This window comes from Coloeus monedula (genome assembly GCF_965178545.1).
Source record: "Coloeus monedula genome assembly, chromosome: 6".
Taxonomy (NCBI): Eukaryota; Metazoa; Chordata; class Aves; order Passeriformes; family Corvidae; genus Coloeus; species Coloeus monedula.
Window position 1 is genome coordinate 61,480,487 of NC_138786.1, and position 22,941 is coordinate 61,503,427.

The window sequence follows — 22,941 nt, forward strand, 5'->3', positions numbered from 1 at the left end:
ATGCACCTGACTTGATGTCTGCTACAGCAATTTCATGGTTCGTCTAATGGTGGTGAATAAGAGGTTAAGCGTTTGCCTACACTTGAGTAGCAGGAGCCTAAAATAATATATAAAGTATTATATAAACACATTCCAGTCTTCATGAAGAAATCTCTGCTGAGCTCTACACAAGGCTAAGAAACGTGTGGGGTGGAGGAGACACAGGCATGGCAGAGGCAGAGCAGGAGGAGGAGAGCACATCCCCTGCTCCAGGGATCCAGGAAGACCAGGAGTTAGGCTGCTGTGATCAGCAACAGCAGAAATCGAAGCTTTGTAGTTAAACACCATTTTCATCAGACTACCCAGAGTCTGTAACAAGGACCTACCTCTACAAGTGAAACCTAGGCACAAAAACCAGCTGTTTCTGATGTCCTGATGCTGTAAAGATATATATATTCACAAACAGTAATTCACAGAGAAGAAAAAACATATGCCCAGTGCTTTAGGAAAATCAAAGTCAAACACAAAACCGTTACTTTCCCATGAACCATCAGTAAGAGGCACTGAAATTCTGACTTTTCTCCAAGCTTTTGTCTGGCTCTCCTTCTGGCTTTACTGACACTAGCATTTCAAACTCAGCAGGAACTGTATCACAGAACCATGATTATATCCACACCCAAATAAACGCAACCACACCATTTCAAGAATGCCACTCACTTTTCCAATAGCTTAAACCCTCTCCATGGATCCCTGGTTAGGAATACCACGTTTTGTCCTAGTCCCACTCCTCTGGAGATCAATTGAGAAGTAAAAGATAAAAAGCCAGACAAAGAATTGAAACCCAAAGATATCTTGTTTGCAGTAAAGAGCTCGAGAAGCAAAACCATCAAGAGAAGTGGTTCAGGGCAGGAGCAGCCACAACCCTGATCCAAGCATAGGCATTGTATGGTGGGATTTCGTGAGTTTAGGAAGGGACCAGCAACTACTAGAGGGAAGCAAAAGCTGACAAAATAAACACAGCCAAGTTCAGATGGGCACTGCAGCACAGACCCAACCACAGCTCCATACAAAGCATGCTTTTTCCCCCCCTCTGTAGCTGCTGGGCTATAGAAAAGAGCTGAAATAGACTATTAATGCCAGCAAGCTCCTGACAAATTCCTACTGTGTGAGGAGTAAAAAGCTGTGCTTGTGAATTAAAAAAAAAAAAAGGAAAAGAGAAAAAAAAAACCCCAGCATTTAAGCTAGCAGATATACTTACTGCCTTTTAACTACCACTGTTTCTGTACCAAGGCTGATCCTTAGCAGAAGGAGCTGCAGCCGATTTGTTAAGTTTTGCACAGAGTCGGGTACAGCCCGAAAAACTGAAATACAGATGCACAGAGAAACAAAACAGAAGAGGAAGTTAAAACCCTAATCGTGTTCTTCTCCCTCTCTGAAACCACCCCCAAACATATGCCCTTCTGCAGAAGATGTGGGAAGGACTTGGGTTTTGGCAGCAGAAAGCATCACATCCTCTCAGCCGCGGACGGCAGCTCAGGGAACGGTCCCACAAAATTCCCCGTCTTATCACCAGGTTTGAACACTGCTGCAGCTTAGGAAAACAAATGTATCAACTCAACCAGACCGCAGTCAAGGTCTCCTCATCCGTGTAGCAATTCACTACAGCTTTTGATATTTTGATAAGTGCAAGGGCAAGTGTGTTTTAGCTGTAGCAACAGTAACTGATCAACAAACCCGTTCAAAGGGTGGGCACATCCTCTCAGAAAATTTACTTTCTTGAAAGGAGGCCACGGCCTCGGGTCTGGATCTCAGCAACAATCACCCTGTTGGTAAAAACATGTGTCAAAACACATTTGACCACCCCACCTCCATGCAGGGCAAGCTTTGGGATGCTCCACAGGGGTGTCACACTGGATTAGCTGGGCAAAGAGCATCAGCACACTCAGGATGCAGAAGGAAGCAGCAGCAAGTGTTTCAGGGCAGAGCTCAGAGGAGCTAATACCAAAAACAGTCATTAGTGGAAAAAGTCAGTGCTGAGGCTTTATAATAAGATAAGGGTATTTGTTTTCTTGCAAGAACCAGGTTCCATGTCCATTCCCCCACCAGTGAGCTCAAGCTTAGGTTGTTCCATGATCCTTGTCTCCAAAAGAATAATGCACCCGATATGAAATTCTGCCATTCCCCAGCCTAGTCATCCCGCCCTCCCTCCCCATAACCCCCCCAGGACACCTATAACAGCACCAGATTCTCCTAAGCAAGAGGCTTTGGCAAAGTTTCCCTCATCTCAACATTCCCACTGGGAACAATCCACAGCAGCTCCCAGCCCATGTCTGACGGTGAGATGACACACCAGGTCCTCAGCCTCTTAGACACCTATAGGAACACAACCATTTCTTTTTAACCATTCTTCAGGTAATCTCTACATATTTAAAACACCTTAAAGAACTACTTTTTAACCCTGGAGGAGCCACCACAGGCACCGTTTGCCTTGTGAAACCTTGTGTGCTCAGCTTCCCCTCTGTTTGATGGTCAATCAGATCTGGTATTATCTGATCTAAAGGCAATGAAACTGCCACAGGGGCTCCATCTGGAATTAATGTGGGGGAGCTTCCTTTGTCTACTCCCACACCAAAACCAGCTGATGGCACTTCTGTTAGGCACCAGGAACCAGAGTAGGCAAAGCAGCAGGACCTGGTTACCACTGCCCTTTGCTCACTTCCCCACCAAATTCACTCCAGACCTTCCTTCTCAAAGCTCCTCCAAGCTCCCATCCTTGGATCACACCAGACAGAACAGCAACTTAAATGAAAATTGAAGATTCCCATGTAATCAGAGGCCACAAAGATGATGAGGGGTCTGGAGCATCTCTCTTATGAGGAAAGACTCCAGGACCTGGGCCTGTTTAGTCTTTCACACCTTCCCCTTTATCAGCACTGCCTCCCTGCCTGATTTCTCACCTGAAGCCTCTCAAGGAGCTGCACTAGGTCAGAAATAACCCAAAAGTAGTCAGCTCCCTGAACCTACTTACCCCTGACCTGGCAGGAACTCACAAAGCCCAGCAGGACAAGGTTCTCAGAAACTCAGATTGGACTCAGCCATCTCCAATCCACACCTGGAATCATGCTGGAAAATGCAGCTGCTACAAAGTGGGTTTTAGCTTCTTTCAAGTCAGTGGAAAGGAACACTTCTGAATGCACAGTGGGGAAAAGCCAGAGTGTGTCAGCAGGGAAATGAGCATGTAGGGCTCCAAGGCAACATTTGACTCCTCACTGCTGTCAAACAGCACTCCTTGCTGTACTGATAAGCATGTGAAATGCTCATTCCAATGAAGCACTACAGGGAGAACCTGTTTTCCTTCCAAGATCATGTCAATAAAGAATGAAAGGCTCCACATTCATGGCTCACATGCTTTCTTAGAGTGGGGTAAGTGTTGGAAGGACTAAGTTGTCTGCTCAAAAGGAAAATCTCAGAAGGGAAAAAGAAAATAAAGGAAAGACAAGCTCTACTGCACCCTCTTAGCCCTGCGTGAGTATTGGGAAAATATAATATTACAAATGTTTCCCTTGTTCAGCTATTCCTGAAAGGCTTCAGCTGCCTTGCACAATTTGGGTAAGGACATCACTCGCTGCTCAGCTGGGAAGAAGTTAAGAACTGGCTCATTAGATTTGTTCTGCTCGATCCAAGAGGAAAACAAAACCAGTAAATCCCTCACTGGGCAGTGCTGCTGCAGCTCTGGTGACAAACACACAGGCCTCACACATCACTCTGCTTTCTAGAAAGCTGCCTTGGCACCCCTTGTCACTGTCGCGTGCCCTGAATGACAAACTGGGGGTAGCAAAGGCCCCCCAAGTGGGGCTGTGGCTGCTGCACCCTCAGCTCACGGGGCACGGGCAAAAATCCTCCCTGAACACACCACACTCGAGGCTGCATGATCCACGAGCCATGTCTGAATTATTTAGCTGATAAAACTACACTTGTTTTGCCATGCAGATTGTGAATTAATGAAAGCTCAGCTGAAAGGCTACTTTCTTGGGGCGAGAGGAAGGAGAAAGCTTCCAGAAGCCTTCCTATTATAGAAGCAATAGAGCTGGTTCCAAATATAGTAGAGCAGCACTCCCAGAGCTCTGGAGACATCATGCCCTGGTTTTGTGAGGCTGAGGTCTCGCTGGATTGCTCCTGCACATGCAAAGATGGGTAGAAAGGACTGCAAGATGCAGAACTGACATGAAAAGGGAGTTTCAGGACAAACAGCAGAGGCAGAAACCCAGACTGCCTCTATGGAAGAGATCAGCCTGAACACCAGGAGAGAGCCAACCCACCCCACTTTAGAGAAAGCCAGTCAAAACCAGCACGAAGAATCACGCCTTTCTCAAGAACACAACATTAGCTTGCTAAAAAACATCCTGATTATTATTATTGTTATTATTGTTATTATTATTATTATAACCCCAGTGTGACAGATTAGGATTGCCAACAATCATTTCATCACCCTGATGGCAGGGATCCTGGCTGGAGAGGTGCACTTGACTCACTTTGGCATGCAGAGGGTGGATTTGTTTTTGCTGTGACAGCTCATAAAGTGACCATCACGTGCCCTGCCTCACAGAAATTCCTCACCAGTTCACCAGGAATAGTTTGTTAGTGATCCAGTAGCATGGCATAACGATGCACTCTAATTCTGAAAGTTTCCTTCTCCTGTTTCCGGGCAGCTCTTGGAACACAACAGAAATAAACTCAATTGCAAAACTGTGATTACAAGTGTATCTTTGTGTATCTCTGCATCTGTGTACTCCAGCATAGGACTGGCCTTTTGATTGGTAAATAGCAACAAAGTAAAATGTCACCAGGAAACCAAAAATCTCACACATCACACTACAGAGGGAAGAAGACCCCCTGCCCCACAGCACAAAATGCACAGCGATAATTGTTCCTGCACATCTCTCCATGGGGTATGAAATGGCTTCTTAAAATAGTGGAACAAACCTACAGCTGACTTCTAAATATCCAGCAAATAAATAAATACAGCACCTTCTTTAGAACTCTGGAACAAGGAAAACCCCACAGCAGGTGACTCAATGTTAAGCGCTAAATTCATCATCTTTAAAACTCAATTCACTGAGCTAAATATGCCTTTAACAGGTTTCTATGGCTCTAATTGGTTTGGACCAGCCCTTGGGTGGCCAATTCTCCTTTCTGAGACCACCCCACATTCCTTGATCGCAGGTCCAGACCTACACAGTTTAGCAGAATGAGGGGTAATTCTATTCTATTTACTTCAGTGGAATCTTACCCTTTAGCCAAAAGGCTATTTTGTGCATTTCTCTGTCCTGTACCACTGTGGATACCTTCTCAGCAGACAGAGGCACAAAAGAACCCCGAAAAACACTCCCCAAGAAACCACAAGCAAACCAAACCCACACAGACGCACGAAAGACTCAAAGCAGAATGACACAGTTTCGTCCACATGGATTCATTCTGCCAATCCCCTGCAGGGCTGAGAGGTTACAATATCCATTAGGCATCTCTAAAGTATCCACATTTTTCCTAAGGGTCTCCAAATCCAAATTCAACGAACCTTACTCAGCAGTACAAACACTAGATTAAATATAACAGTACCAAAAAAGAGCTTTAGAAGTAACTGTGCCATTACTTGCAAATATTTGGATAGGCTGGATAAGGCCTTAAGCAACGTGGTCTAGTGGGAGAAGTCCCTGCACACGGCAGGAGGTTGGGATGAGATGATCTTTAAGGTCCCTTCCAACCCCTTAACATGCTATGAGTCCATGATTTCTGTCATTCAAAATGCCCAGGTCTTTTCTATCATATTCCTGAATCCACTCTATTCTCACGTAAGAGCATTTTCTGCTACTTTTAGCATAAACGCCTCATGAATTGTCACAAAATCTTATATCCTTTCAAACTTTTGTTTAAAGTAGGCCACTGCTGGTGCCCCAATGTCACACTTCCACAGAGAACTACCTTTCATCTTGCAAGGACAACGTAAAAATGCTGAACTCAGAAATCCCAAATTTATAGGCCAGCAGTTTACAAAAAAGTCTGCTCTGCACTTAGGGAAAGAGCTATCCAAGTATACCCAACTTCAGGACAGATTTCACGCAGAAAGAAGCTCAAACTATTTTTCACAGCATATTTTGGAACAAAGCGCCTCATTACATCTGCAAACTTCCACCAGAACAGATTCCTTAGGAGCATCTAAAAACAACCTACCCACCCATCAACAAACAAGACACTACCCACACCCTCTGCACAAGCTTTGGATTCACTGGACTTTCCAGATGTATCTTACAAAACAAAGCAAAAAGCTCCTAAGGAGCAGGTTACAGTCTAAGAACAAAGATAAGAAAATCACTAATTAGTGTCAGGTTCTAACAGAGCTTCTACTGGAGGAGGTCAGGGCTGCCCCAGGTCCTTTCCAGCCAGCTCCACATGTCCCATCACAGGATGTGGCTGAGCCCATCACTGAACCAACCGGTACTGTCACAGAATCAATCATATTTAAGAAAGGGTAAAAAACACAACAGTAATCAGTAATCTCATGAACTTTATCTTGACCTTTAAGCTCTCTTGGCAGTCTTTCCATGACATCTCCGATTCCAGTCCCTGGCAGGCAACAAACTCCTCGGGACAACCCGTCAGGGGGGCAGATGGATGTGTCTGTCCCCTGCAGCAGGGAGTCACTCACTGCAATCACTCACCGCTTATTATTAATGTCAAGTCTTCAGGAGGGACAGGAATATTCCTCCTTGTATAGACAGTGACCACTTTCCAGTCTCCCTCTTTTATTCACTTCTGACTTCTTGTGAGATGTGGTACAGAGCCCACTGGGATCCCTGATGTAGAGCAGGGAATTCAGATTTCTGGGTCGCTAAGCTCTCTGAAAACATCCTATTGCATTGAATCCCAGAATGGTTTGGGTTGGAAGGGACCTCAAAGTCCATCCAGTTTCAACCCCCTGCCATGGGCAGGGACACCTTCCACTGTCGCAGGTTGCTCCAAGCCCTGTCCAACCTGGCCTGGAACACTTCCAGGAATGGGGCAGCCACAGCTTCTCTGGGCAACCTGTGGGAGGAGAATGACATCCCTTGACCTGCTGCTCATTCCTGTTTTGAAGCTGCCCAGGACACAGTTATCCTCTCTGGGCTGCGAGCACACATTGCCAGCTCACATCCCTCTTCTTATCCACCAGAACTCCCAAGTCCTTCTCTGCAGGGCTGTCCTCAATGACTTCTTCTCCCAGTCTGTACTCATACCTGGGACTGCCCTGACCCAGAAGCAGCACCTTGCACCCAGACTTGTTGAACTTGATGAGGTTTCTCATTCCCACGAATGCCACACAAACTTCTTACATCCTTGTGCAACTCCTGGACCTGGTGACACAGCTCCTCCATGAGGACACACCATGTGGAGAGATGATCCTCAGCCCCAGCTTCCTGGACAGGGAGCAGCCACCTTTACACCCAGAGGCCTCCAGAGCTCTATTACCACCAGGTCTCTTTGAGAGGGACTCTCTGACACCATTGGGGCAGCAGCTCCAGCAGCTGCCAGGAATGAGAATCTCTCCAACAGCTCCAGGCCTGCAGTGTGAAGTCACACAAGCAGAGGCAAAGAAACAGGACACCAGGGTGTCACAGCCAGCAACATAAAGCTGGAACCCTAACCAGTGACAGCAGGAACAGGACAGCAAGGCAGACAAGACTCACAACAGCACGTGGCACACCACCACAATCCAAGCAGACCCCTCGTTATCCCTCAGCCAGAACCAGGCACCTGCAGAGCTCATCCAAGCACAGACAGAGCAGCAGGAGCAGAACAGGGAGGGAACAGAGCGCTGGTGAGCAGAGCTGGGGTCACACAAACGCAGGTGAGCAATCCCAAAGCAGCATCAGGGTATTTCCCACCCTAAACTGCTTTGCAGCTTGTAAAACAGCACAGAACCCGTTTAAAGGGACCAGAAAGGACTTTGAACACCCAAAGCACAGACATGTGACACATCATGGCCAAAGTGCTCAAGACGAAGACACAAGGCAGCCAAGAGGACACACTGCAAATCCTTCCCAGACAAAGTATCACCTGGGTTATAGAAATTCTCAAGAGAACTTTATACACAAAACATCTGCTGAACTAACTCAGTTTCAGATGAGCTCAGGGGTTTTGACTGGTAAACTGCAGTAGAGACCAAGATTAAATACAGTATCTTATTGCAGGATTGTTTCCAAAAGACTGCTTAAAATCTAAACTAATCTGGAAAGCTACCAATTCCATGGATCTTTAATCTTTTTTTAGCTCTATTTTAAAAGATTTTTTTTTCCATTAATAACCCAAGAATTATTGAAGTAAAAAATAGTTTGATATTTTCAGAGCTTTGTAGTCAATACACCTAGCAACTGACACAATTAAAATTTCAGAAATCCTAAGCATAGCACAAATTCCACTGTAATTCATTCTTATAGAAAAAAGAAAGGCCCCAAAATAGCACTGAAATTTCAGTAAAGGACAACTTCTGCATGCCCAAGTGCTTTATGAACTGTGACAACTTCTGCTCCAGGTCTTTCCTTTTCACATTTCCTCTTCAAAATTTAGTGGTACAAACCTACAAGAGGACACCAGAAATAATTCTGGTGCAATACTTTCCATGTTAATAACCATTCTGGAGGTATGAACTATAGAAAAGTCCACCAAAAACCATCAGATTCAGGTTTGTTTTACAAGACTTGAAACTTTTTTAATGAAAAAACACAGAAAACATAAAATCCTAGAATGGTTTGGGATGGAAGGGACCTTAAAGATCACCTCGTTCTAATACCCTGCCATGGGCAGAGACACCTTCCACTATCCCAGATTGCTCCAAGCCCTGTCCAACCTGGCCTTGGACATTTCCAGGGATCCAAGGGCAGCCACAGCTTCTCTGGGCACCCTGTGCCAGGGCCTCACCACCCTCACAGGTAAGAGCTTCTTCCCAATATCTAATCTAATTCTCTCCTCTTTTATTTTAAAGCTGTTCCCCTTTGTCCCATCCCTATCTGTCCATGTAAAAAGTCACATCCCCTCTTTTTTCTAAGTCCCCTTTAGGCCCTGGAAGGGGCTCTGAGGTCTCCCCAGAGCCTTCTCTTCTCGATGCTGAACACTCCCAGCCCTCCCAGCCTGGCTCCAGAGCAGAAGTGCTCTCTGCATCTCAAAGCATCTTTGTGGTCTCCTCTAGACCCATTCTAACAGGTCCAAAAAATAGTTTTATAATCAAGACTGAAAATGAAAAAATACCTGCATCGCTCTCTAACCCATTATTCCCACTGCTCCCTTCAGCACAAACAATATTTTCTTCTCAGAGTTTCCCCCTCTTGGACAAAATGGAGAATATATTAATGAACCCCACCAAATCACTAAGATGTGAAGTAGAAAATAAGGAGCCCAGAACTGTGGTTATAAGGGGTGGTTTAAGTGAGCCAGCTTTGGAGCTGGGGATTGTGACCCTGCTGTGGAAACCCTCTGCACCTTACAAACCAAATGTGCCACTCCAGAGCTCCCACTCGCCCCCCTGGCTTTCAACAACCAATTCTCTCCCAAAAGCCAGCTGCAGCTTGCCAGCCCAAACACTGAATTACCAAAGCAGCCACCAAACTTGAGCCCTCACCATTTGATATCTCTCACCAATTCTCCATGAGCTTGCAGGAAACAATTTCAAACAGCTCCCTCATGAAAATAAGTTTCAAGCCTTAGTTTTTTCCATCCTGAGCCATCCCTGCACTATTTCATAGCTCTGATAATTGTACCACTGACTAACCTCCAACTGGGAATAGCTGTTTTTATCATCACTATTAAAAACAGTCCCTCACACTGTTAGGAATCTGGAAATTCACTGGAGCTGCATCCCACCCTTCGGCCTCTCAAAACACTACAGAGCAATGAAACTATGTGCTGAAACCAGAGGATCCCTGTGCTGAACAACTCCTGTAATTTCTGGGTAACTGGAACTGCTTCCTAAGTGAACCATGGAGGTTTGGTTATTGATTTTAGAGGAGCAAGTGGCACAAGAGCTCTGAAAGTCAAAGTTTTCCATACTGGACTGGGAAAGTTTAGTTACTTTTGGAAATGCAGCAGTAATGTGCATGTTAAAAAGCCTCTCACATTCACCTAGTTTTGTAGTTTTTACGCTTTTTTAAAAAAATTAAAGTAAAAAGATCATCTGCAGTTTTTCTTTCCTAAAAGCACGTTATCTTGGTTTTTACACCTTGGCCAGAAGAGTGACTAACAGCTCTCAGAGAAGTAGCAAGATGCAGAAAAATAAGAGTTGAAAGAAAAGTGGATTTAAAAAACAGCTTTTAATTATCTGAAGGCACAGCTGCCAAGTAGACAGCAAAGAGGCTGTGCATCACTTACAGATGGGAAAACTCCCCCAGGTTGATTTCACAGCCCATTACAGTGGATTAACCTATTAGGAAGAACAAAATATATATATATATTTTTTTTTTTTTTAATGGATGCAAGTTTCAACAGCTTGAAAAATCATTGCCACTGGTACTTTGATACACAGGATCAGCAATCTGTTTTATCACACTTCCAGTCATCACAATCCATAAACACACCCTAGGAAAAAACCTCACCCTCTTTCTTAATGCATCTTCTGTCATTATTTCATTCTCAGGGATCAGCATCTCTCTTGGCTCCCCACTTTGAAAATCATTTCATAAATCTTCTTTTATTGTTGTTAAAGAGAAGCATCAAACACCTTCAAACTCTTTCACACATACCTTTGCACACACACACATTATTACATCTGCCAGATGCCACTGTATAAGGTATTTGTCAAACAGAAAAGCACCAAAGCACTGATTTTCGGCTTTCCAGGATCCCTGTGCTAAATCCTGGGTGTGCCTACTTTTGTTTGGTATCAAGTTCCTCCTGCTGGCTCCACTGCAAGAGCAAACTACAGGGATAGTTAAGTTTTTCCCCACCACCAAAAACATCTGTTCCTTTTCTGAGTTCTCCAGACTTCCTTCCCCTTGACCGTATCACAAAGCCTCTCTTTTCAGCAAGGCTGCCTTCTTGATAGTCCATCACCATTATCTTCTTGTTCTCTGCAGAGCAGCTTGAATCACTGGGTCTTGCAGAGCTTCCAGTCCTTTCAGCTCAAGGCCAGGATCTGAATTCAAGCATCAAGATTTACAGAGAGGGTTGTTAAAACTCCTTCCCTGACTCTTTTTTAACACTCTGCAGCTTCCTGTCCTGGGAGGCAACCAAACTGCTACAAGAAATGCCAGTTTCTGTTAAATATCCTCAGTTCCTGTGACACTGAGCATTTAAAACAATTACAGTACTTCCAAATCTTGCACTGTAACAGCTTTTATCCCTCAAAGTGCAGAGATGAGCAAAAATTACTTTAGCACCAAGGAGTGTGAGTTGGTTATTTGCTGCATCCCACAGCACTTCTAGTTAACATTCAGGCTTGGCATGACTCGAGCACACAGCACAATGTCACTCCTCAAAACCCCACTGTTCAACCTAAAGGCACTTTTTTTTTTTTTTTTTTTAATTTTAAGGGTGCATCAGCTGCTAACTGAAAGTGGGAATGCTTCATTTAGCACACACACACACACACTTGTTAAACTGCTCACAGCATGCAAATAAAACACCGCATTGTGCAAAAGTCATTCAGTCTCCCCATCCGTAGATATGAGCAATGGAACTGCGGCCAGGAAAGAGAAACTTGGAACAACACGCAAATATTTCAGTCCCTTATTCCCAATATTCACATCCCAGGCTAAAGCCCACAGCCCTGACATGCTGAGGGGTGACCACGTTGAGAATCTGCCCTGTGCAACGGGTGGGAAAACGACCATTATCTGTTTTGCCCCTGGACTGCACCCTTTTATTTGTAGTTATTACTGCAAACTGCCTTTTTTTCCAGACAATGGTTGTGTTATTATAGGTACCTTCATGCCGTGCCAAAGCACATACACACAGCAATTCAGAACAATCAGCCTTGTTTTCATGGGAGCAAAGGTTGCAGCCAAATGAAATGGGTGGAGATCACATTAAACAATCTTGGAATCTGCTAATAGGATATAGGAAAATGTGACCATAATGCAGATGCGGAGTTCCCCTTTCACCTTCCAATGTTATGGATAAAGTAAAAGCTTTGGAAAACCAATTAAACTGTTTGAACAACATTAAGCAAGTCAAAGTGTTCTCAGGGTGCTTACAAGACCACTGAGACGTTCTTTAAAATTAAAACAAAGCAGGGCCCTTTTAGAGCTGAAACCAGAGAGCATTTCCCCACCCCAGAAACAATGATCTCTTCCACCACCTGTTTTAAAGATACAGGAGAAGTCACCTGCTTCTCCATGGTGAAGAGAAGCTCATCAAGACAATTGTTCCTGTCTTAGAGACAGGATCAGCCCCTCCTCTAAGCAGGGAATTTTCACACTGAGGCACCTTGGCTGGTCAGCTGTAACCTGCATTCCCCTTGTTTGCTTTTGAGATGTGCATTAGTCAGCTTTCTCCTCCACAAATCTGATTGTGCCTCTGCATGATCGTGCACTGAAGTCATGTCCTTGAGCGTGTGACATCAGTCTGTTGCCATGGCAATGTACAGGGCAGTCCAAAATTCAGTATTATGGCATCACTGCGGGATCAGACAGCGGAACAAGCCAACGCCTGAGAGCTGGTTAATGCAGCACGAACAGCCAAGACATTTCAATCTAAATGTTAAAGTGTAACTGCACTTCATCACAATATTCTTCATAAATATGCCTAGAAGCCCCAAGAAAGACAATCCAGAAGGTCACTGAATTGAAGAAACAGGCGAGCCATCACGCATCACTAAAAAAGAAGGGCAATACGTTTCCAAGGATGGCCACCAAGTATGGAGAAGCTTAGTTCAGCTCTCTGAACAGAAACCACCATCTGTTCCTAAGGCAACACCTGAGCTGCCTAAAGACATCATCCACAAAGAAACAGGGATGGCCCCTCAGCACCCCAAACCAAGTGCTGGGTCGCACCCAGTTTTTCTGGAAATCAGAGACTGGAGGATCAGGATCACAGCACTGTCAGCCCTTTCAAAGGGACTGCATTACATAAGACACAGTTCTTCAATTTCAAGCTCTGAAGCAAAGATCAGTGCACCATTAACCTAACCTGTAACAAAGCCACATAGTTAAAAAAGGGTGGTACCTTCCAAGAGTTGTTATTCCAGGTAGGCTTAGACATTACACTTCTGTAGGTTCCTTGCACACTCACGAGAACGGCATTTCTGAAGAGCAAAAGGGAAGGAAAAAGGAAATTAGTGACACAATAACGGCGTTAACAACTACTATCCAGCTCCTAAAACCCGAAAGATCCGGTTTGCCCAGAGCAAAGGGTACATGGGAACAACAATCCATGCATTGCTGACGTGGAGAACCACCAATTCACAGTCCTCAGTGCTGACTGAACAAGTACACCCCAAAAACAGCCCAGCAAAACTACAGGTGGCTGGGCAGAAGCCAGTTTGGCACTGTGGGAGCCCAGGGTGCAGAGATAGCAAAGAGGAGGGACCGCAAGGCCTCCAGAAGCCACAGTGGACCCCTTTCTTTACCTGTCCCTCTGTTCCCATCAAGCACACACGTTTTGGGGTCCGGCTGTGGATTCCCAGTGGCTGCTCTGACACCCAGATTCCTCAAGCCCCTGGAGTGCCACTGCTGTTGTGCGTCAGCTTCCGTGCAGCCCAGCCCCTCCCCGTACGCTTGACTGGTTTCATTTTGCCTCCTTCCGCTTTCCCTTATTAATCCACGCGTCTCCAATAACTCAGTCAACACTTCCTTCTGCAGAGCTGACCTCCAGCCTTCCCACAACCCCAGACGCACCCACAGTTTCTTAACGCTGCCATTAATGAGGCACATTTCACGTTCTCTACACGGATGTAGCCCTCACCCACTTCTAACCCCTCCACCCATGTCCCTGGCTGTAATTACCCCATCCCTCGTTATCTAATACCCAACACAAGCCTTGGGGCTGGGAACCACTGTTTGTTTGGCTCTGCAGTGTCACACACCCCAGTGGTGTTGTATAAATAAATTCCACAACCTGTTTGAGCCTGAGCTTGATTGAGGCCTGAATTATCCCAGTTTCCAAGTGACTGCTGCAAATACCTTCGCTCGCTCCCTGCTCGCTTACGCAATCGGCCACCAAGGCAGCTCCAGGGCCAAACATCACGACAGCCAACTGCTCCCATGGATCACAACTGCTCAGAAAACAACTTAAATCCCTCTACTTTTAAATACAAACTGCAGATTATAAAGGGATGAGACAGGCACAAGCACACAGCTCTCAGAAATGTGCCTCTGCCTGTCACCTGAAGGACAAGTTCCACGTGCCAACGTCAGCTCTCAGCCACCAAAGCACCCAGGCTTTGCCACAACCCTTAACTCTCAGCAGGTTACCCACTCACAAGTCTGAAGGACCAGGGAGGATGAGATTCTGGAAGCAACTTTGAGCCAAATGGATTTCAGAGCAAAATAAAACCAGCAGGCTTCATCTCCATGGAGCTCCTGCAACACAACATAGGCTGAGCAAGTCACTCAGGGCAGAGGTCTTTCTTATTAACTACCTAGTAAATTCAGATTAAAGTCAGACAGCTTTTCCCCCTCCCTCATACAAAAATCAGATGCTATCCAGCCTTGAGGAATTAGTCCAGCTTCTGCAATAAATAAAACCTGCTCACAGCTACATGACACCACACACAATCTGTAGGATTGTGGCCCTTCAGGTACTCATTAAAACCTTTTTCCCTAGAAAAGTCTCCAGTAACAATTTGCCTTCAATTCATTTTCTGCAGTGAAGATGGATGGTAACTCAGTACTGGATATGGAAGCACGTGAGAAGTGCCAGTGCAGCCATCCCAGGTCATGAACACACCGAAGAAAACCCATGGACATTCACCAAGTACCCTCCCGCTCCCATGTGCTGATTCTAACATCAGAGGGGCCATCAAACCCCCAAGCCAAACACCAGAAGGACAGGAAGGAAGCACCAAGGCATACTAGAACCATTAAAAGGCAAACAGAAGCCGGGGAAGAGCCAAGGCTGGGTGTGTGTGATGGTGTTTACAGGTGGAGGACCTTTGCCCACTCGTAGGAAGGAGCTGTGCTTTGCTGATGCTTCCTGACTACCTGGCTGAATCTCCTGTCCATAGTTGAGTCCTTTTTCACCTGGATTACCCTTGGAGCAGCTTGGCCAGCATGAAAGCTATCATAACCCATTTTTTAGCTTCTTTTCCCCCCACAAAGTCGAGCCACCCAACCTCTCAAAAAGGCAGTGTGGCACTGCCTTGTGCTCCTACACAAGACTCACCTCCTAAAACCTTCTCCCAAAGAAACCATGGCAAAGAGCACTGTGGATCAACATCCCCAGCAGGTGGGGGTCAGGCAGCCCTGCCAGGTAACACTCCAGGCTTGAACCTCATTTTTACTCAGGCAATACCCAATCCAACCTGCCAGCCTCCTGTCCCTGCAACATCAGTGGCTAGAAAGGGATGCAGGAGTCTGATCAGCTACAGACTGTCAAGAAAAATGTGGTTTTCCCCAATATGAATAAATAAATACCTCTTTTAAAAAAGAAGGTGATGCAGTTCATCTCATTAAATAAGTCACACGGTTCTTATGCAAGCATGGATCCACTACAGTACACAATGCACAAGTTGGTTTGTAAAGCATGTTTGGGCCTTTCCCTCTGAAAGCCACCCTAAAAATGTAAGACTCAATTACAGGGGCCTTGTACTCTTTGTTCCTTTGAAATTCACCACCAGTTCACCTTATTTATTCCCAGAGCTTAATGCTGCAGTTGGATCTACACAATCAACCCTACCAGCCAAGCTACAACCGACACAACCAAGCCTGAATTTACAAAACTATTAACTTTTACAAAGTATGTTACATTTTCTTTCCCAAAACGTTTAACCTGCTAACAAATACCTGCCTTAGTGCATTATCATCCTCCCGTTGTCCTGGAGTGAGTTAGCAGGCTTGCAGCAAAACACAGGGAGAGCCAAGCACACTCTGCCTCCTGGCCAAGCAGAGCCTGCAAGAACAGACCCCCTTTGGGGCAGCGACAGTTGAGGTCAATTTAATGGGAAAACAAACTACTTTTCCATTCAAGTCCAAAGCAGAGACAAAGAATTTTATGTGGCTCAGATTGCACAGTCAGCTGTCTTTTTAGGAACGGATCAGATTTAATGGTTCTGTGGCAGTTCAGAAAAAATGAGCCTGAAGAGAGTTTAAGGTTTGGCCAGTACTGCACTGTGCAAAGTCCAGGCACTTGCCTGGGGTGCTCCCACGGCCTTAAGCCGGTACCTCAAAGTCATCATCATCAACAGCAGCTCCAGTTATTTTATGAGGCCCTGGCACAGGGTGCCCAGAGAAGCTGTGGCTGCCCCATTCCTGGAAATGTCCAAGGCCATGTTAGATGGGGCTTGGAACAACCTGGGATAGTGGAAGGTGCCTCTGCCCATGGCAGGGGGTTGGAAAAAGATGGGTTTGAAGGTCCCTCCCAACCTAAACCATTCTAGGATTTTATGATTTCCCAGGGTTCAGCCCGGAGTACAAATTCATTTTTACCCCATTTCAAAGAAAGGCAAAATCTCTCCAAAGTTCTGCCTGATAATTCTCTTTTGCATCACATCGGTTGCATTTAAACCATTTCTACACCGGAGAACCGAAATGAGGCAATGCTTCAATGTGGCCACTCTCACCACAGGGACTCATATTCTGAAGCAGCAGAGATGTGCTCAGGCTCTTTCACTTGACTATTTCAGGGCCTAATGCAGACAGAGAAGCTAATTAACATGTATTGCTATGGAAAGGAATATAATCCAAACCTTCACTGGTTTATATCTAAACCCTCTGAGACATCTAACGTCAAAGCTAAACAGATCTTCACCTGGCAAACACTTGGAGAGCCTTCAACTGAAGCTTCCAGGTAAGGGAATGCAGTATTTTAGGATATTTTTGCTACATACACTGGGGACATACCTCTAACACAAAGCCCAGAGAATCATCACGACAGCTGCAAAAACAACTTTGTCCTGGCTAACATTCACATAACGAAATTACAGTTTCACTCCAGGGAAAAAGGAAAAAGCACTTAAGTTTTGTTTAGATTGAAGTGCTTCGAGCCACGCCACTTATCTGCTATCAGAGCAGATTGCAGGGCTGCTCCAATGATTATTTGGTAATGAAGTAACTGGAATTGGAAGGTATGCAATTAGTCCTATCTCCTCCTCCTCCGCCACCCCCTATCAAGAAGAAAACCAGCACAGACTTTATCACCTCTCCCTCGAGCTCTGCTACCCTCATCACTTAAAATACCCCCAAAGCAAAGTAGGGCTGTCACTTACAAGCTGCTTACAAGCCTGGCTTGGCCCTGACTGGCAGCAAAGGTGATATTCTCAGCATCTCCCCAGGAGAAAGTTACAGGGTTACCTAATGGGATGCTTTCTCAGGTACCCCCACACACACATATATATTAAGCTTACCATGTCCGCATTTAGCTATTTTAGTAAAAGCAAACCACTTTTGAGAGGGGTAAAAAAAAAACCTCAGCTGTTCCTAGTAGCTTTAAGTTAAAGCATCTCTCACTAATCCTCCTGGGACGACCACTGGGAAGTGAATATATTAAACTCAGGACACAGGTATCACTTGCTGGCACTCTGGGTAGTTTTACTGACTCCAGCCCAGCTCATTTTACCTGGGTCATTTACCCTTCCTTCCCCTAAAGAGCTGTGCTGTATGTCTGTAAAGTGGTATGTGCAGCTTTCCCACAACTGCAGCTAAGAGATGGAAGATGCAAAAAGGCCCCAGACAGCCCACAGCCAAATGGAAACTCAGTGAATCCCTGATTCCAAACTGCAATTCTGATAAAATACAATCTGACATTCATTCAGACTCAAAAGCTCACTCATCTCCTCCCCTCCATCCCAGCGATACTCATTGGTCTAATTAAAGACAAGGCTTCCCTCAGCATCCTCTGCCTTACACCTATCCCAGTAAAGGCTCTATCTGTGACCCAAGGAACACAAGGAGAGCTAGGGGATAGGGGGCATTCTCCAAATCCTTAAAATAAAACAAAAATATAAATATTAAATTTCAAAAACCTTACAACAACTATTAAAGCAACATCAACAAACTTGCTCTGTATAGATCCACTACAGATGCAACAATCCTCACTCAGTGAATTCACCCAAGTGAGTGAATTTCACTCAATTTTTATTTGTTCCTTGACATTTTTCTAGTTCTTCCCAATTTCTTAAAAACATTTTCCCAAAGACAATGGGCCATCCCCTCAGGATGCACTGGTGCCTTCACTTCCTTGGATTCAGTCAGGTCAGGGACGAAGCCCTGTTAACCTCACAAAATCCATATGCAACACTTTCCTTGCTCCATAGATCTACCGACTCAAAAGAGGAAAAAGGGCTAAAGAAAACTCCTAAGGCAAGAAGAGTGTGCAGAATGCTGCAGAGACATTTGCTACAAAGGTATGTAAACTACTACTCTTTATCCTACACTTTACCCCATGGCCTCCAGCTGACACATCAGCTGACACCATCTTAACAACCCCATAAGTAGCTAAAGCTGAACAAAGCAATCATTAGGAAAACTGGTTTAGTCCACTGCTGGTGGCATCCCATGTCCTATCCATGGAGGAAGCATGACTCAGACTGCTCTGGGCTCCCATCCACAGCACAGGCTGCAAAGCTGCGTTAAAAAGAGAATTCCCAGTAACTTGTACCAAAGTCACGTCTCCAACTCCTTCTGCTGCGAGACCAACTCGAAACGAGTTGGTTTATATTTTAATATGACTACATCTGCAGTCCTACTGCATCTAAAAAAAATCCATAAGCACTTTAAGAGAAACACAGAGACTTTTTTTCTTCCCCCTTAACACCATGGAAGATTCATTGCCATCAGTAATCCTCCCACAGCCCCAGTTTCAGAAGCGGCAGCAGATTCACAGAGATTTCAGCTGCAAAAACAAGCACTCTTTGCATCACTTCATTCATCTGTTTATTAAGATAAAGTTACCTCATTAAAAAAAAAAAAACAGTGGTAGAGTGTCATCCCTCTTTAGAGAGGAAATTAAGTGAAAAAATACAAGGAACTAACAGTCTGTCCCACACCTGCTGGCAAGCTCTGGTGCCTTGATGGTTAAATGGAAGTGTATAAACCCATTTTCAGGCAATTTCAAGATTTCCTTAAGGGCGGTGGGGTTTTTTTAGAATTCCCTTACCAAGTGCCTGACACTTGTCTCAAGGTACCATGCCTTGCATGCCCTCACTGTTGAGCTGTGGATCCTCCTCTCCCCAGCACCGGGACATCTGCAGGAGGTCAGGAAGGGAAAAGAATGAGAAAAATCACAGCAGACATGATGGCAAAGCAAGAGCAGCTTTCAGCAGAAGCAAAAGGGGCGGTTTTGCATGTATGTTTACAGGGAGCTTGTCTCAACCTCAGGAGTCACGGTGGGAGGAAGCAGAGAAGCTCCAAAGACATAAAAACATTAAGAGGCCAAACACAAGAGCAAAGGCTTCTTGATGGAGAGGATTTTTAGACTTTGCAATAAAGGTGAAGCTCAGAACAAAGACCTCAATGAAGAGCTTTATAAATGAAAAGACAACTTTGAAGCACGTGAACCATAGAACATAATCCACAGTCCAACACTAGCCACTATCACTGAGGCACAAGTCCTGCTTGAATCCAGGGTCCAAACTCTTCTTTTAAAATATAGCCTCCAGTATGACACATCTCGGAAAGCCAGACCACAGGCACAAGCCATGAGCTTGTCTTTGAAGTTCAGATACACCAGAAAATTACTTCACCTCCCTAGATGCAGAGGGATAGTGCTGCCTTTGATGCTACTAGAAATTTTGGTCTTAAACTGCCCAAGGACTTCAAATTGCTCTCTGGGCTGCAGCGTGGCAACACCCAAGCCTACACATACACAGGAACATAATTATGCCTGGTCTAGACTTGGGTGGAGGGAGAAAAAAAAAAAAAAAAAGTATTTTCAGTGATGTTAGCACACAAAGAAAATAATAGCATATACAAAGAAACCTCTAGGGTGACTTATGAAGAAGATTTTATGCTTGGCTTTCTGCCAATTAGAGAGGAATTAAAGAGTCTGGCAATATAACCCTGTTCATCCCGAGGAAGAAACTGCATTTTTAAGTGGTCAACGGAGCAAGAGGGATGAGAAAAGAGGGACCAAGACTCAGGAGAGCAACTGCACAGAGCAACACAGGAAGTTGCTGATGGTATTGAGACAGAAACTGGGCACGAATAGTTCAAATTTTAAAATTAATCCAGTCTATTGCCTCCAAAAGAAAATCAGCATGTAACAGCTGACTCCAAATGACAGCTTTCCAATAAAGCAGACATTATTTTTTGCTATAAAATTCCAACTGCTTCAATATTTTACAGATGATACGCCTCCACTGACTGCCAACCAGCAAAATCAGTGAAAGGTGGAGGTCACAAAAACAAAAGCAAACCAAGTGGAAAAGGCATGGCTAGACACCTTGGGAAGCTGAAAATTTGTCAAAATACAGCCTTTGAGTAAGAAAGAACATTTAGTAGCTATCTGCAAGGATGAATTTACATCCAAACTCTTTGGAGCTTAAAAATTCACATCATAAGACTAGCTTTTACCAGAATTAGGACCAGACTTGACATGCCCCAGTTTCCCCAAGGTTACTTTTGGAAACGCATCTACTCTTGAAATATTTCAAGTGCTCTTCTCACACTGCAGAAGAGCAACCAAAAGCTACCTTCTAATTTTACTTTTTCAGAATTTTTTTTTTTTTACAAGAACTTAACTTCAACACTTTTTTTATCTGAATGACAGAAGGAATTCTGTGTCACATTGCAGGTTGAAAGCTACTGGAAATGGCAGTTGCTTATATAAAGTCATTGCAAGGAGAAGGAAAAAGAAGTTACTGAAGCTTTCAAAATCAACCCCCCTAAAACACCAAAACCACAAAATTAACCAGAAGTAGCCTAGGAGTTGCTAGGGATGTTTAAAGTTAATAAAAATTCTAAATTAAATGGCTGCCGCTTAGGTTTGCCAAAAAATTATGCAAATTTCCAATGTTCATACATAGTAATTAGCACAGCAAAGAGCAGGTCCCAAATAAGTGATGAAGTTAGCCTCACTCTTATTTCTCCAGCAGATGGAATTAGCCATGTGTGAAGCTGGTTTTTTTGCAACTGAAGATTAAACATATTATCCTGAATATCAATTCTGCAAGTACAACACACTGGATACATGCATTCATGGCAGCAGGAATATGCAAAAGCCAGCCTGAATCCTTCTTTTCCATCATTCTGAACAGGACACTGAAGAGTCTGGGGGAGGGCTTACATATTTAAGACTTCATTTTTCAAACTGATTGCTGACAACTTGGTTGAGACAAGTTATCTCAAAGTACATTTAGAGTTAATAGTCCAAACAGGTTTTTCCAAAGAAAAATGTCTGCCTTGACTAAAAATACATCCTCTTGATGTGTTAATTGACAGATCACAAAAAGTCACCCAAACTGCAAGTCGAAACAACATGTGTAAACAAAGGCTCCTGGCTTTGCCCATTACTTCTCCAAATCCTGGCTCACGGGCTGTATCATATACTGATACAAATTCACCTTTTCCCTTACTAGTATGGATCTGCCCCTTACCCCACACTTTAAAAGACACAACCTTCCCCTCAGCCCTGCAGCTCTCCAGCGAGGGCTGAACCTTTGTGTGTGCCCTTGACCAAAATACTCCACCTGTGTTCTATATTCTCAATTTAGTTTCTCTCAAATTCTCAAGCCCAGAGCTGCCCCACCACAGCGAGTTCCTCTCAAAGACACTGAAAGACCCAGCAATTTTTGTCTGTTGTCAGAGTGCCTTTTATCTTTCTTAGACCAGCACGAGCCATGCTCATATCAACACATCCATCCAGTTTAGGGGACACCACCCAGAAGCATCTCCCACTGCAGCAGCAGTAGGAGAATCTTGAGAAGGTTCAGGGAAGGCAACCAGAACTGCAGCTACCACACTGATCACAAAGAGAGTGGATAAGCTTCTTCCTAAACACCAGCTCCCAAGCAGAAAACTGGTGAAAGAAGTGAAAACTAACTACAAGTTCTCTTCCTACTTGAATATTACTTTCAGGCAGCTCAGAAAAGATAGCTAGAATCTGTGTGTGTGTTACAAAAAGAACCCAAAGCTTACATAATTAAAGGAACACAGGGAGGGGAAGGTAAAGTTTAATGCTAATTCAAAAGTCAAGTAAGTGACACCCTGGATGGAATACTATTAACCAAAATTGTGCAGGATGTACAATGTACAAAGCAGCAGAAACCCTGCCCGCAACAAAATGAGAATTCTCTTACAAAAATACTTCTGTGGCCAAATGAAACACTGAGTTTAAGTAAGAAAGCAAGCACTTACACCTATCGTGCTCTCCCCCTCTTCCTTCTCATCTAGGGAGTCTCATTTATCCCAAAGTAATCAAAAGAAAACATTTTGATTTTCAAAGACGGAAAAGCTGAAGAAATTACAGCCCCGTCTGGCATGAACAAATAATATTTCTGAAATCAAAAGAAGATTCTCCAAGTTAGGGGAAGGGCAAAAACAGTCCTGAATAACTTACTTTGCATAGCCCAATTCCTGCCAAAACAGTTCTGTAAATCCCATGGTAGTTCAGATAATTTCCATTCTTAGAGCAAAAAAAAAGCAGCTAGATTGAACATTAGCAACATTAATTGTGTGATATGACCTGAATGATGCAAGAACAAGTAGTTAAGTGAACCACAGCATCTGCTGAATTTTTAATCACTAGTTGTTTTGCTGCAAGGCAGAAGAACACTGTATATCAGCTTCCAAGCACTGCATGGAATGGCACATTAGGACAGCAAGATTTTAACTGGCAGGAATTCTG

At 44.4% G+C, this 22,941-nt stretch overlaps 1 protein-coding gene across 6 annotated transcripts in view; it reads right to left on the reverse strand.

Moving 5' to 3' along the window:
• FBXO34 (F-box protein 34) overlaps positions 1–22,941 on the reverse strand; it is a 39,462-nt gene that overhangs the window by 12,538 nt on the left and 3,983 nt on the right. For 2 of the 6 annotated variants that reach the window (XM_082283414.1, XM_082283418.1), the window contains exons 2-3: positions 13,168–13,246; positions 1,238–1,340 (exon numbers count right to left, since the gene is read on the reverse strand). The gene's annotated coding sequence lies outside the window, so the exon portion shown is untranslated. Of the gene's footprint in view, positions 1–1,237; positions 1,341–13,167; positions 13,247–13,570; positions 13,627–14,422; positions 14,525–22,941 lie in introns of those variants that run through there. The other 4 variants (XM_082283415.1, XM_082283416.1, XM_082283419.1 and 1 more) reach the window with 4 other exon arrangements.